This window comes from Microtus pennsylvanicus, chromosome 8 (genome assembly GCF_037038515.1).
Source record: "Microtus pennsylvanicus isolate mMicPen1 chromosome 8, mMicPen1.hap1, whole genome shotgun sequence".
NCBI classification, from domain to species: domain Eukaryota; kingdom Metazoa; phylum Chordata; class Mammalia; order Rodentia; family Cricetidae; genus Microtus; species Microtus pennsylvanicus.
The window spans coordinates 76900962-76906617 of record NC_134586.1 but is presented as its reverse complement, the minus strand read 5'-3'; the positions used below and the strand labels follow the sequence as shown (position 1 = coordinate 76906617).

General features: G+C 37.1%; 1 long non-coding RNA gene across 1 annotated transcript; it reads left to right on the top strand.

Moving 5' to 3' along the window:
• Positions 1–931: 931 nt before the first annotated feature.
• Positions 932–1313, top strand: LOC142856457 (uncharacterized). Its single transcript, XR_012911647.1, has 2 exons — positions 932–999; positions 1213–1313. It is a non-coding gene; the product is annotated as an uncharacterized LOC142856457 (long non-coding RNA).
• The last annotated feature ends 4343 nt before the right edge of the window (positions 1314–5656 follow it).

Genomic DNA, 5656 nt, shown 5'->3' with positions numbered 1-5656 from the left:
CAACACTGATGTGGTGGGAATTCTTTCAGCTATTGCTCTTAAGATACTGGCCCACTTTGGGCATTGTCTCATATACTATAAGTGCAGATGAGAAGCATGTGTGGAATTTTTGTTTTGTTTCTTTTACTGGATTTGGTTTTAGTTTTGAGCATACACAGAAGACTGTGGATCGGTACCCTTACTGGGAGTTTATCCCCCAAAATAAAGCTTTGTTATACTCCAAAAAGAAAAAAAAATTCAATGCTATGAGAACCATGTGTATATTTATATAGGGTAAATATGGTAATGGTTTTATGCATGCATTTTAATATGACTGTATGGTATGTATGAGTAATCATACAGTAATAATTATTGTATGTTTTTCTATTTAAAAAACATATATAACCCAACTGAATCACCTTGAATGTAACCATAAGTCTATATTCTAACAATGAAAAAGAACATAGTCAATAGTTTGAAGACTTAGTTGAATATTTTGCTTCCATCTTTTAATTTTTTTCTGCACTAGAGACTATGAGCACAAAGTTCTGGGAGCTCATTTCATCCTGGAGGATAATGAACTCTGAGTTTTCACTACATTCCCATAGTTCCTTACAATTTAACTGTGTTTTTAGACAAAATTTAAATAAATTTCAAATTAGACAAGACTAGACTACATTGTTAATCCATATTTACAACTGATTTGAAATGCTTTATCCATTTTTTATCATCCTGCTTGTCTCACATCTGTCACCACATTTTGTTTTAATATTTTCACTCCTGTTCTATAAGAAGATTTATTTGTGTCATTTTAAAATTTAAGAAGCCCACATAACTGTCTTCTCTATGTACACAGTTATACAGTCCATGGTATTTGCATATTGCTCCCAGGGAGGTCCCTGCCTTGTTGGCCTAAATAAAAGCTCAACTGTACTCTTGCCTTCACTGATAACTCAGTTTATCTCGTCAAAATGATGTTTCCTGTCCAGTCCCTGTTTCTGCTGATTTTCTGCATTGTAGGTAAGAACAGTGATAGATGAAAGCAGGAATGAGGATAAAGTGAACTGTCTGGTTGGCTATGTGTGCTGTCCATATGTAATGAGGCAGATCCTGTTGTTCAGGATGGGCATGTTAGGCTTAGTTATGTGATGATGAAAAACTAAAGAGACATATCTGCGCTAAGATAGAAATTCTGATTTACATGGACTTTGTACTATTCTGTTTTAATTTCAGGAACCAATGGTGATGTTGCGATGACCCAGACTCCACTCTCTTTGTCGGCTACCATTGGACAATCAGCCTCCATCTCTTGCCGGTCAAGTCAGAGTCTCTTAGACAGTGATGGATATACCTATTTGTATTGGCTCCTACAGAAGCCAGGCCAGTCTCCACAGCCCCTAATCTATTTAGTGTCCAACCGTAACTCTGGAGTCCCTGACAGGTTCAGTGGCAGTGGGTCAGGGACAGATTTCACACTCAAAATCAGCAGAGTAGAGGCTGAGGATTTGGGAGTTTATTACTGCTTCCAGCGTACACATGCTCCTCCCACATTGATACAGACCCTAACAAAAACCTCTCCTTGCTTGGAGAGGCCCAGCTGCCATGTGCTGCTTGACTGGAGAAGAACAGTTCACTCTGAATTACTGTGAGGTGCAGGTGGAACGGAATCATTGTAATTGTATGCACCTTAGAACACTAACTAAACTCATCTAGTTTGGTGAGTGGTATGACTAGTCTTCATGTGACATGAATTTCTTATCTTTCATTATGTAACAGCCATGGTATTGCTTCTGTATAATCATGATTTCATATCATTATTTCAGTTGAGTGAGGTGCAGAGAGCTAGAGCTATTAGTGAAGATATACCTCTTAAGAAGGACATAGTTCTTTGTTTACTTGTTTTCTAAGCTAATTGTATGTGTGTGTGTGTAAAATTACTTCTAGTAAATCAATTCTTAAGGAAACATTGTCATTGTAAGTAGAGAATCTGAAACTGGTTTTATCTTAAGATTTTCCATTGTCACAAAATGAAATTTGTTTTATGTTGTAGTCATATAAAAATTGCCTCAATTTACTGGAAACGTAAATGTAAAGAGCAATATCAGACTTAATTTGGGCTGAATGCCCACTACAGGCATTGTTTTTTAATAAATGTGTAAATATAGTACCTGTCCTTTCAAAACGTAAGGCACATGACCATTGAAACCCAGAATAAGTGCCAATGTTATGATAAAAATATTTTAATTTTTCAATATCTACTAAAGGAAATACATTCACTTTCCAACTTTAATTCATTTGCATACTGTTATGATTCATTCCTTCAGGTAAAAGTATTTCATTATAAAAAGAACAAGCAGAACAAAGTTTTTAATAATTTCCTTACCTTGTTGCCAAGGAAAAAAATTTTCTTTAAGCCTCTTCTATTATTATGTTGTTCCTTATGAAATTCGGAGGTTTTCAACACACAACACATTTCTTATTAATAATTGATCGATTTCTGCATTTCCTTCTGCTAATGGTCCAGGCAACCCAACCAAGTATTGGATCAAATATGGGAAAGATAAAGTGGACAATTTTTTTCTTGAATTGTCTTTTGAAGTTGTACAAATAATAAAGTTAGTTCTTATTTATCAGGAATAACTTTAACAGTTTCTCCATGAAATACAACTCTTTTTGCATATTGAGAATCAACAATGATTTTGAGAAGTTATTTAAAGTCTAATAAAACCACCACAATGACAACTCTGATTTTGAAATGGCATAGCAACATTCCTGTGGATTTCATGATGTTTGTGGTGATAGTGATGGTGACCAATTGATGGTGACCAATGCCAGGTTATCCTCATTGATTGCTGGCTATTGATAATACGAATGATATGAGCCCAGAGAGAAACTAGAGAGGAGCAAACATCTTTCTCATGAACTGTCTATTTTTATATCTTTACCTTTGTCCCTAAGGGAACAGGACTGAGCTAACAACTATGATTTGTGACATATGTTCCCATTTCCTCATGTAGGCCAGAACACAACAGACAACATTGTTTTTGATACCCTACAATGGACCTTGTTGTGAAACTTCAGTCATGATTTGATATTTCACCTATGTTTGTTTATGTTTTGAGTTTTAGGGTTCTGTTTTTTGAGATTTTTATGACTACTATTATAAGGTCTCTTTGAGGGCTCAGAAGGCTGTTCATAAAATTAGGAGATTTGATTTATAACAGTATTATGACTGTCAAGTAGAATGAAGGAGAATATATAACCTCCTGTTATCAATGCCTGAGATAAGATTGATATATTTTGCCATGGCTTCTCATATGAAAGCCACAAATAAGACGAAAATTTGGTTTGCTTCCTGAATGAAATCTGTTTGGTCCCAAGTGTCTGTCTTAAAGGTAACATTTTCTATTACTGCCAGGAAGAATGAAATCATAAATTCCTGTTTGGAGTGATTATCTGATTTGGCTTGGTACATCTAATGCTTTCATAGAACACAGGTTGGATTAGGCATAAAAGATGCTGTCATGTGGCCAATAACATATTTAGATATGTTCTTTTTCTCAAGAGGAGAAACAAGGTCAGAGTTGCATATATGCCATGTCTAATTGGATCGCAGGACTGTTTAAGATATTGAAATATTCTGTCGTTGATTTTGTGGTCTGTAAGAGCTATCAATCTTTCATAAAAGATAAAAGAGTGAGATTATGTAAGAGTAAGCATTGAGTAAGATGAAAAATGATACCTGGCAGTGAAGGGGGAGACCAGCAATATTAAAGCAGGAACCAGTAGGTGGATCAAATATTGTAGCCAGGCTTGAGAAACATAGTATCCTTCTGGATATGTACGAAGAACAAGAGCAGAGAAAAAAGGTTATAATTTGGAGGAGATAATGGCGGGACTGAAATCTAAGTTACAAGAAGATGGCAAATCTGGATGGATACAATTTAGGAAACCTCAGTCCATTTTCCACTGAGATGTAGAAAAATTCTCACCAATCTGTAGCTCTTATTATTGCACTTCAAGTCCTTAACCAAGTATTTCAGGGAATGGCACAAAGAAGGCAATAAATCAACAATGAAAAGAGCCTGGCAGCTTACGTACATTTCAGAGGTTATGGAGAGGTGGATGACACTGTCCTAAGGGGAAAGCATGGGGAAAAGAAAACAAAAAAAAACATGAGAAAGAAATACAGAAATTGCAAAATTCACGCACTCAACTTGTAGGTTTTCAAAACCCTATAATCTCAAGATTTAAGATTAAGCTTTTACATCTGTAGAAAATATATGCATCACAGTTCTAGTTTGGGACAGCTGCACATACTGTGACACAGTGAGTTATTGATGGGAGAAAGCTCTTTACCTGTGTTCAGCCTCACAGGATGCTGCTCATTTGCATGAGTTGGAATTCAATCCTCAGACAATAGGACTCCTTTATAGGCGGGTCATACCCTGAGAGGAGTCAGCTCAAGTAAATACACAATATGAAAACGAGGCCCTCACTCTATTTCTTGGTTTCCTAAAGCTCTGCCTTCTTTTTTGTTAATTTATTTATTTATTAAGGATTTCTGCCTCCTCCCCGCAACCGCCTCCCATTTCCCTACCCCTCTCCCGATCAAGTCCCCCTCCCTCATCTGCTCTAAGAGCAATCAGGGTTCCCTGACCTGTGGGAAGCCCAAGGACCGCCCACCTCTATCCAGGTCTAGTAAGGTGAGCATCCAAACTGCCTAGGCTTCCCCAAAGCCAGTACATGCAGTAGGATCAAAAACCTACTGCAATTGTTCTTGAGTTCTCAGTATTCTTCATTGTCCGCTATGTTCAGCTAGTCCGGATTTATCCCATGCCTTTTCAGACCCAGGCCAGCTGGCCTTGGTGAGTTCCCGATAGAACATCCCCATTGTCTCAGTGTGTGGGTGCACCCCTCGCGGTCCTGAGTTCCTTGCTCGTGCTCCGTCTCCTTCTGCTCCTGATTTGGACCTTGAGATTTCTGTCCGGTGCTCCAATGTGGGTCTCTGTCTCTGCCTTCTTATTAAAGAAAAGAAAATAATGTAAAGTTACTTAACTTTTACTGTTAGCACTGCCTGGTTGCTCAAGGAATTTCTTGGATAACATGCTTAACCCTGTGGATATTTTATTCACCTCTTTAAGGACAGTTTCCAGATGTAATTAACTGAGAATCGATCATTCCTCTTTGCACTGCGGTTTCAGTTTCCCATATATGAGCAGAATCTAGGAAAATCCCTTGAATTCCTGACCTAAGAAATACCTCCAGCTAGAAGATGAGTTTCTATTGAGGTTCAGTAGTGATGGACTTATTTTACCTTCACCATCAACAACCAGGAGTCTAAAGATTTTATAAATTATTATTGTTGACAATATTGTTATATTTCTCCTACAGTCATCAAATCAAAACATAAACCACTCAGAGACACAGAAGTATGAGACAGTATTGTACCAGTCCTTCTGGACTTTGTAGCCTACACCAGTTAAAACATTTTCAGATGTAACCTGGCATTATGGAACACTTAAGGTTTTAGTAGCAACAACATTCCAACCATGTTTCTTTTTTCTATTTCAGTAGCACAAGTATTCTGAACACCATTTCATAAGTATATAGACTCTATATATTAGACATCTTTACTGTGTCATCATTTAGGCTTATATAACAAAATGAAGGTACT